This window comes from Thalassophryne amazonica, chromosome 14 (assembly GCF_902500255.1).
Source record: "Thalassophryne amazonica chromosome 14, fThaAma1.1, whole genome shotgun sequence".
NCBI classification, from domain to species: Eukaryota; Metazoa; Chordata; class Actinopteri; order Batrachoidiformes; family Batrachoididae; genus Thalassophryne; species Thalassophryne amazonica.
The window spans coordinates 57,362,764-57,373,809 of NC_047116.1; the positions used below are offsets into that span (position 1 = coordinate 57,362,764).

Here is an 11,046-nt window from a genome sequence, read left to right on the forward strand (position 1 = left end):
AATCTACATTGGGCAAGGTGATGATGCTGGAACTTTTGTTTGGTGCCTTTCCAATGAGATTTATAAAGATGACTGCCTGAAGAGAACATGTAAATTTCCACAGTCATTGATGATATGGGGCTGCATGTCAGGTAAAGGCACTGGGGAGATGGCTGTCATTACATCATCAATAAATGCACAAGTTTATGTTGATATTTTGGACAATTGAAAGGATGTTTGGGGATGATGAAATCATTTTTCAAGATGATAATGCATCTTGCCATAGAGCAAAAAAAAAAAAACATTCCTTGCAAAAAGACACATAGGGTCAATGTCAATGAGCAGATCTGATTTGATGCAGGTGTTAATTTGGGGGATGAAAATTTACAGGGTGATTCCATAATTTTTTCCTCAGAATTGAGTGATTCCATATTTTTTTCCTCTGCTTGGTCTAAAAAAGTAACCGTTACTGACTGCCACAATCTTTTTTCTTGATTTCTTATAGTGTTTCTTAAAGCCAGAAAGTTGCCATTTGAAATGACTTTAGTTTTGTGTCATGTCTGTGATCTGCTTTTTTTCTACAAAATTAAACAACTGAATGAACATCCTTTGAGGCCGGTGATTCCATAATTTTTTGCCAGGGGTTGTATGTTAATGGCACTGCATGTTTTTATCCATAATTGTAGTTCATGCACAACCCCGCATACAAAATAAAGGAACATAATGCATGCAGTGCCATGAATGGTCAGTTGATAAACGAAGCTTATTTAATTAAATTTTTATTTTATACTTGTTAGATTTTTGTAGTGCTTACTCAGAAAAATATTTTTGGGTGAAGCACAGGCCTACAAAACTTGTTGCAGTTTAATTTTAAATGTCATCAAGTACATGTATAACAAAACGTTTTTTTTAATGAATGAAATTTTAATGTTTGTGGGAAATATTCTGTTCCAGTAGATATTTTCTCCAGTAGTGTGATAAATGAAAAGCCAAAAAAATTAATATCAGTTAGAACGTTATTTGCAGTACACACTGCTCTTTCCCTTTTAAAGGAATTCTTGTAGAAATGGTATTTTTACTAATTAGTGGATTATCTCGTTAATGGGACAGATGATTTTGGAGAACAATGGTGTTTTTTTCTTAAGTATCAACCATATAATCAATCAATAATATCAGTGTGTAAAACCAATCGGGACTACGCAACTTTTTAAATGAAGCCATAACACTCCCATGGCCCGCTGTATTCAGGTGGAAGTTCTGATGAGGGACCGACAGCTCAGGGAATTTCCAGTAAGTGAGAACGATATAAAACAGTGCGTTACGTTTAGGCCACTTCCAGTGGCTTGCAAAAGTATTCAGCCCCTTGGTATGTCACACATTTTATTTTGTTCATGGCATTTCAAATACACAAGGTAAATCAGGCTTCTAAATATAAAAATTTGGACAATTATGTTCCTTAAACTCAAACTGAAAACAAATCTCTACAACTTGACATAAATTAATAAAAAAAAATATATATAAAAGCCAAGATGATGGTTACATAAGTAATGGAGGATTTTCTTTCAAAAAAAAAAAAAACACCTGAAAGTTCAGCTACAATTTGCCAGAAGGTACATCTGAGATGCAAGCCTAGATCTGATGTTTTGGTGAAAGAAAATCCTCCTCTATACCACTTCATAATGAAGAAAACTAGCAATGAAGCTGATTATTTACAGGTATTATACCCAGGGTTGGGAGGGTTACTTTAAAAATGTATTCCGATACAGTTACTAGTTACCTGTTGAAAAATGTAGTCAGTAACATAATCCAAGTACCATAATATTAAAGTAATGTAATTTGATGACTTTCAATTACTTCTGGATACTCCAATATCAAATATGCTAATACAGACAAAAGAAACTAAATACAAGTAGTCTTGACCACATAGTACAGTTTATTAAGCAAAAATAAAACTGTTTGTTTGACATGGCATGCTCTGTTTTACTTCACATTAACAATTAAGAGCACCCACAGTATTGTTTTAAACACACCCAGTGTTCACCTGCTAAATTTTGAACAAAAAATGGCAAACAAATGAAGGATAATGAAAACTCAGGCGGTGTGCGGATGAATTTGTAATTAAAAGTGGCTTGCAGAACAATATACAAAACAAAAAAAAAAGTCTGCTACTTGTTCAGAAATCATAAAATTATCTTACTTTAGTCTTTCACATAGCATTCGCACCATGTTTAACATATCAGTCCACTTACTGAACTTTCATATAAGAACAACAGCATAATGAAAACCATTAAATAAATACTGTCAGTAAGGAGGCGTGATCGGCATTTTAATTCCAGGCAAGTTAGTGATTTGCGCACATAGAAGTTTAAGAAACAGGTGGAATATGCTGGAAAGCTGCGCATGTTGGCAAAGCCACAAACGGAGGAACAAGGGAGACAATTTTTCCTTCCATAAGTAAGTGGTTTTGGTTATTCTTGTCACTTTGTCCATGATATTTGGATGATAAACAGCTGTATGTTTCCTGCCGTACTTGTGTCACCCGATGACACGGATCATTAATTCTTCACTTATGTCTAGTTGATATTTTCCACTGCCAGACCAATGTCTAGTTAAAATACTTGTCGTTAGTGATTAAAATTGTTCGACAAGACTGAGAATTTTTTTTTTTAATTTGCACCTTGTATATGTATGTATATATGTGTATGTATATATGTGTATATGTATATATATGTATGTATGAGGTCTGTCCATAAAGTATCGTACCTTTTTATTTTTTCAAAAACTATATGGATTTCATTCATATGTTTTTACGTCAGACATACTTGAACCCTTGTGCGCATGTGTGAGTTTTTCCACGCCTGTCGGTGACGTCATTCGCCTGTGAGCGTGCCTTGTGGAAGGAGTGGTCCCGCCCCCTCGTCGGATTTTCATTGTCTGGAAATGGCGGAATGAAAAGGACTTTTTTCCCCATCAGAATTTTTTCAGAAGCTGTTACAGACTGGCACCTGGAAACCATTCGAAAAATTTATCTGGCTTTCAGTGAAAATTTTACGGGCTTCACAGAGAATAAGGACTTTAACTACAGCTTTAAGGACCCCTTTAAGGATGGTCGGTGCGCCGCGCTCCGAGCTGCGACGACGCGGCACAAACCACTGGATCATTTCTAAACTGATGGCTCTGTGGATACAAGACCGTCATGTGCTCTTTCTCTGGTTATCACAAGAGCTGGACATCAGCCATTTTCCGGCAGATTTCACTTTTAACAAGAGATTTTGTCATGGAAAGCCGCGCGGAGGCTTCGCGCATCACGACCGATTCGCTGATGAAGCGAGACAAAGGAACACCTCCGTTTCGGAGTGTTAGAGGACAAGTTGGGACATGTCCAGCTCTCCACAAGTTCTCTTATACTCACTCGACTGGTAAGCACTGAAAGCCGAGATAGACATATGGATTTGAACATTTTCACCGAAAGCCAGATAAATTTTTCTAATGGTTTCCAGCTGCCAGTCTCTATCAGTTTCTGAAAAAATTCTGATGGAAAAAAAGCCCAAATCATTCCGCCATTTCCTGGCAACGAAACAATGACGAGGGGGCTGGACCACTCCTCACTCAAAGCCTGCTCACAGGCGAATGACGCAACCGACAGGTGTGGAAAAACACACGCATGCACACAAGGGTTCAAGCTTGTCTGACGCAATCACACGTGATTCAAATCCATATGGTTTTTGAAAAAAATAATAAGGTCGGATACTTTTCTAAAAGACCTCGTGTATATATATATATATATATCGTGTATATGGCAAAGCTTCTGGGGAAAACCTGGTCTTGTTAGGAGAGACGGCATCCATCCCACTTTGGATGGAGCAGCTCTCATTTCTAGAAATCTGGCCAATTTTCTTAAATCCTCCAAACCGTGACTATCCAGGGTTGGGACCAGGAAGCAGAGTTGTAGTCTTACACACCTCTCTGCAGCTTCTCTCCCCCTGCCATCCCCTCATTACCCCATCCCCGTAGAGATGGTGCCTGCTCCCAGACTACCAATAACCAGCAAAAATCTATTTAAGCATAAAAATTCAAAAAGAAAAAATAATATAGCACCTTCAACTGCACCACAGACTAAAACAGTTAAATGTGGTCTATTAAACATTAGGTCTCTCTCTTCTAAGTCCCTGTTGGTAAATGATATAATAATTGATCAACATATTGATTTATTCTGCCTAACAGAAACCTGGTTACAGCAGGATGAATATGTTAGTTTAAATGAGTCAACACCCCCGAGTCACACTAACTGTCAGAATGCTCGTAGCACGGGCCGGGGCGGAGGATTAGCAGCAATCTTCCATTCCAGCTTATTAATTAATCAAAAACCCAGACAGAGCTTTAATTCATTTGAAAGCTTGTCTCTTAGTCTTGTCCATCCAAATTGGAAGTCCCAAAAACCAGTTTTATTTGTTATTATCTATCGTCCACCTGGTCGTTACTGTGAGTTTCTATGTGAATTTTCAGACCTTTTGTCTGACTTAGTGCTTAGCTCAGATAAGATAATTATAGTGGGCGATTTTAACATCCACACAGATGCTGAGAATGACAGCCTCAACACTGCATTTAATCTATTATTAGACTCTATTGGCTTTGCTCAAAAAGTAAATGAGTCCACCCACCACTTTAATCATATCTTAGATCTTGTTCTGACTTATGGTATGGAAATAGAAGACTTAACAGTATTCCCTGAAAACTCCCTTCTGTCTGATCATTTCTTAATAACATTTACATTTACTCTGATGGACTACCCAGCAGTGGGGAATAAGTTTCATTACACTAGAAGTCTTTCAGAAAGCGCTGTAACTAGGTTTAAGGATATGATTCCTTCTTTATGTTCTCTAATGCCATTTACCAACACAGTGCAGAGTAGCTACCTAAACTCTGTAAGGGAGATAGAGTATCTCGTCAATAGTTTTACATCCTCATTGAAGACAACTTTGGATGCTGTAGCTCCTCTGAAAAAGAGAGCTTTAAATCAGAAGTGTCTGACTCTGTGGTATAACTCACAAACTCGTAGCTTAAAGCAGATAACCTGTAAGTTGGAGAGGAAATGGCGTCTCACTAATTTAGAAGATCTTCACTTAGCCTGGAAAAAGAGTCTGTTGCTCTATAAAAAAGCCCTCCGTAAAGCTAGGACATCTTTCTACTCATCACTAATTGAAGAAAATAAGAACAACCCCAGGTTTCTTTTCAGCACTGTAGCCAGGCTGACAAAGAGTCAGAGCTCTATTGAGCTGAGTATTCCATTAACTTTAACTAGTAATGACTTCATGACTTTCTTTGCTAACAAAATTTTAACTATTAGAGAAAAAATTACTCATAACCATCCCAAAGATCTTTGGCTGCTTTCAGTGATGCCGGTATTTGGTTAGACTCTTTCTCTCCGATTGTTCTGTCTGAGTTATTTTCATTAGTTACTTCATCCAAACCATCAACATGTTTATTAGACCCCATTCCTACCAGGCTGCTCAAGGAAGCCCTACCATTATTTAATGCTTCGATCTTAAATATGATCAATCTATCTTTGTTAGTTGGCTATGTACCACAGGCTTTTAAGGTGGCAGTAATTAAACCATTACGTAAAAAGCCATCACTTGACCCAGCTATCTTAGCTAATTATAGGCCAATCTCCAACCTTCCTTTTCTCTCAAAAATTCTTGAAAGGGTAGTTGTAAAACAGCTAACTGATCATCTGCAGAGGAATGGTCTATTTGAAGAGTTTCAGTCAGGTTTTAGAATTCATCATAGTACAGAAACAGCATTAGTGAAGGTTACAAATGATCTTCTTATGGCCTCGGACAGTGGACTCATCTCTGTGCTTGTTCTGTTAGACCTCAGTGCTGCTTTTGATACTGTTGACCATAAAATTTTATTACAGAGATTAGAGCATGCCATAGGTATTAAAGGCACTGCGCTGCGGTGGTTTGAATCATATTTGTCTAATAGATTACAATTTGTTCATGTAAATGGGGAATCTTCTTCACAGACTAAAGTTAATTATGGAGTTCCACAAGGTTCTGTGCTAGGACCAATTTTATTCACTTTATACATGCTTCCCTTAGGCAGTATTATTAGACGGTATTGCTTAAATTTTCATTGTTATGCAGATGATACCCAGCTTTATCTATCCATGAAGCCAGAGGACACACACCAATTAGCTAAACTGCAGGATTGTCTTACAGACATAAAGACATGGATGACCTCTAATTTCCTGCTTTTAAACTCAGATAAAACTGAAGTTATTGTACTTGGCCCCACAAATCTTAGAAACATGGTGTCTAACCAGATCCTTACTCTGGATGGCATTACCCTGACCTCTAGTAATACTGTGAGAAATCTTGGAGTCATTTTTGATCAGGATATGTCATTCAAAGCGCATATTAAACAAATATGTAGGACTGCTTTTTTGCATTTACGCAATATCTTTAAAATCAGAAAGGTCTTGTCTCAGAGTGATGCTGAAAAACTAATTCATGCATTTATTTCCTCTAGGCTGGACTATTGTAATTCATTATTATCAGGTTGTCCTAAAAGTTCCCTAAAGCCTTCAGTTAATTCAAAATGCTGCAGCTAGAGTACTGACGGGGACTAGAAGGAGAGAGCATATCTCACCCATATTGGCCTCTCTTCATTGGCTTCCTGTTAATTCTAGAATAGAATTTAAAATTCTTCTTCTTACTTATAAGGTTTTGAATAATCAGGTCCCATCTTATCTTAGGGACTTCGTAGTACCATATCACCCCAATAGAGCGCTTCGCTCTCAGACTGCAGGCTTACTTGTAGTTCCTAGGGTTTGTAAGAGTAGAATGGGAGGCAGAGCCTTCAGCTTTCAGCCTCCTCTCCTGTGGAACCAGCTCCCAATTCAGATCAGGGAGACAGACACCCTCTCTACTTTTAAGATTAGGCTTAAAACTTTCCTTTTTGCTAAAGCTTATAGTTAGGGCTGGATCAGGTGACCCTGAACCATCCCTTAGTTATGCTGCTATAGACGTAGACTGCTGGGGGGTTCCCATGATGCACTGTTTCTTTCTCTTTTTGCTCTGTATGCACCACTCTGCATTTAATCATTAGTGATCGATCTCAGCTCCCCTCCACAGCATGTCTTTTTCCTGGTTCTCTCCCTCAGCCCCAACCAGTCCCAGCAGAAGACTGCCCCTCCCTGAGCCTGGTTCTGCTGGAGGTTTCTTCCTGTTAAAAGGGAGTTTTTCCTTCCAACTGTAGCCAAGTGCTTGCTCACAGGGGGTCGTTTTGACCGTTGGGGTTTTACATAATTATTGTATGGCCTTGCCTTACAATATAAAGCACCTTGGGGCAACTGTTTGTTGTGATTTGGTGCTATATAAAAATAAATTGATTGATTGATTGATTGATATGTGTATATACATACATACATACAATTGTGTAAAAATATTATATATATATACGTGGTCTATTAGAAAAGAAAGTTTTTCCTGTGCCGCCACACTGCGCCGGCTGCGTCCTGATGCACGGACCCGTCCGCACGTCTTTCATTAATAAAATCTCCTTTAACAGTGGAATGTCCAGATAAACTGCTGATCCCGACCTCTTCTGAAAGTTCTCTGTTCTCTCACGACATCCTGGGTCAACAGAGGCTTAAATTTGGAAGCTTTCAGCTCGAAACAGGCAGACAGCGGCGACTCAGGGCGCGTCGCGACGTCCCGCTCCGTGGGCAGTCCTTAAAGCTCATCAGCCGTTAAAATTTTCACAGAAAACCAGCTGAATTTCTCGAATGGTGTCCACTTCGATGTGCCTCACAGTTTTTGGAAAAATTTTGATCAAGCAAAGCGTCAGTATCTCAGGAAGTTCTCAGACAAAGAGATTCCGACAGGAGGGGTGGACCACTCCTTACTCAAAGCCAGCCCACAGGTGAATGACGTAACCGACAGGCGTGAAAAAACTCACGCATGCGCACGAGGGTTCAAGGTTGTCTGATGTAATTGCACGTGATTCAAATCCATATAGTTTTTGAAAAAATAAAAAGGTCAGATACTTTTGTAACAGACCTCGTATATGTATGTAGGTATATGTGTGTATGTATGTATATATATATATATATATATATATATATATATATGTATATATATATATATATATATATATATATATATATATATATATATATATATATATATGTGTGTGTGTGTATATATGTATATATATGTGTGTGTGTGTGTGTGTGTGTATGTGTGTATATATATGTGTATACATGTGTGTATATATATATATATATATATATATATATATATATATATATAATCAAATCAATTTTATTTATATAGCGCCAAATCACAACAACAGTTGCCCCAAGGTGCTTTATATTGCAAGGCAAAAGCCATACAATAATTACAGAAAAACCCCAAAGGTCAAAACGACCCCCTATGAGCAAAGACTTGGTGACAGTGGGAAGGAAAAACTCCCTTTTAACAGGAAGAAACCTCCAGCAGAACCAGGCTCAGGGAGGGGCAGTCTTCTGCTGGGAGTGGTTGGGGCTGAGGGGAGAGAATCAGGAAAAAGACGTACTGTGGATCAATCACTAATGATTAAATGCAGAGTGGTGCATACAGAGCAAAAAGAGAAAGAAACACTCAGTGCATCATGGGAACCCCCAGCAGTCTAAGTCTATAGCAGCATAACTAAGGGATGGTTCAGGGTCACCTGATCCAGCCCTAACTATAAGCTTTAGCAAAAAGGAAAGTTTTAAGCCTAATCTTAAAAGTAGAGAGGGTGTCTGTCTCCCTGATCTGAATTGGGAGCTGGTTCCACAGGAGAGGAGGCTGAAAGCTGAAGGCTCTGCCTCCCATTCTACTCTTACAAACCCTAGGAACTACAAGTAAGCCTGCAGTGTGAGAGCGAAGCGCTCTATTGGGGTGATATGGTACTATGAGGTCCCTAAGATAAGATGGGACCTGATTATTCAAAACCTTATAAGTAAGAAGAATTTTAATTCTATTCTAGAATTAACAGGAAGCCAATGAAGAGAGGCCAATATGGGTGAGATATGCTCTCTCCTTCTAGTCCCTGTCATCTCTGTGCTTGTTCTGTTAGAACTCAGTGCTGCTTTTGATACTGTTGACCATACAATTTTGTTACAGAGATTAGAGCATGCCATAGGTATTAAAGGCACTGCGCTGCGGTGGTTTGAATCATATATATATATATCTAATAGAAAAACTGAATTTATTGTACTTGGCCCCACAAATCTTAGAAACATGGTGTCTAACCAGATCCTTACTCTGGATGGCATTACCCTGACCTCTAGTAAAACTGTGAGAAATCTTGGAGTCATTTTTGATCAGGATATGTCATTCAATGCACAAGCATTTTGAATTAACTGAAGGCTTTTCAGGTAACTTTTAGGACAACCTGATAATAATGAATTACAATAGTCCAGCCTAGAGGGAATAAATGCATGAATTAGTTTTTCAGCATCACTCTGAGACAAGACCTTTCTAATTTCAGAGATATTGCGCAAATGCAAAAAAGCAGTCCTACATATTTGTTTAATATGTGCATTGAATGGCATATCCTGATCAAAAATGACTCCAAGATTTCTCACAGTATTACTAGAGGTCAGGGTAATGCCATCCAGAGTAAGGATCTGGTTAGACACCATGTTTCTAAGATTTGTGGGGCCAAGTACAATAAATTCAGTTTTTCTATTAGATATATATATATATGATTCAAACCACCGCAGCGCAGTGCCTTTAATACCTATGGCATGCTCTAATCTCTGTAACAAAATTGTATGTTCAACAGTATCAAAAGCAGCACTGAGGTCTAACAGAACAAGCACAGAGATGAGTCCACTGTCTGAGGCCATAAGAAGATCATTTGTAACCTTCACTAATGCTGTTTCTGTACTATGATGAATTCTAAAACCTGACTGAAACTCTTCAAATAGACCATTCCTCTGAAGATGATCAGTTAGCTGTTTTACAACTACCCTTTCAAGAATTTTTGAGAGAAAAGGAAGGTTGGTGATTGGCCTATAATTAGCTAAGATAGCTGGGTCAAGTGATGGCTTTTTAACTAATGGTTTAATTACTGCCACCTTAAAAGCCTGTGGTACATAGCCAACTAACAAAGATAGATTGATCATATTTAAGATCGAAGCATTAATGAATGGTAGGGCTTCCTTGAGCAGCCTGGTAGGAATGGGGTCTAATAGACATGTTGATGGTTCGGAGGAAGTAACTAATGAAAATAACTCAGACAGAACAATCGGAGAGAAACAGTCTAACCAAATACCGGCATCACTGAAAGCAGCCAAAGATAACGATACGTCTTTGGGATGGTTATGAGTAATTTTTTCTCTAATAGTTAAAATTTTATTAGCAAAGAAAGTCATGAAGTCATTACTAGTTAAAGCTAAAGGAATACTCAGCTCAGTGGAGCTCTGACTCTTTGTCAGCCTGGCTATAGTGCTAAAAAGAAACCTGGGGTTGTTCTTATTTTCTTCAATTAGTGATGAGTAGTAAGATGTCCTAGGTTTACGGAGGGCTTTTTTATAGAGCAACAGACTCTTTTTCCAGGATAAGTGAAGATCTTCTAAATTAGTGAGACGCCATTTCCTCTCCAACTTACGGGTTATCTGCTTTAAGCTGCGAGTTTGTGAGTTATACCACGGAGTCAGGCACTTCTGATTTAAGGGTCTCTTTTTCAGAGGAGCTACAGCATCCAAAGTTGTCTTCAATGAGGATGTAAAACTATTGACGAGATACTCTATCTCACTTACAGAGTTTAGGTAGCTACTCTGCACTGTGTTGGTATATGGCATTAGAGAACATAAAGAAGGAATCATATCCTTAAACCTAGTTACAGCGCTTTCTGAAAGACTTCTAGTGTAATGAAACTTATTCCCCACTGCTGGGTAGTCCATCAGAGTAAATGTAAATGTTATTAATAAATGATCAGACAGAAGGGAGCTTTCAGGGAATACTGTTAAGTCTTCAATTTCCATACCATAAGTCAGAACAAGATCTAAGATATGATTAAAGTGGTGGG

At 38.3% G+C, this 11,046-nt stretch overlaps 1 protein-coding gene across 1 annotated transcript in view; it reads right to left on the reverse strand.

Annotated features, from left to right (window-relative positions):
* Positions 1 to 11,046, reverse strand: part of pth2ra (parathyroid hormone 2 receptor a) — a 408,052-nt gene that overhangs the window by 291,878 nt on the left and 105,128 nt on the right. The gene's annotated exons all lie outside the window — the stretch shown is intronic.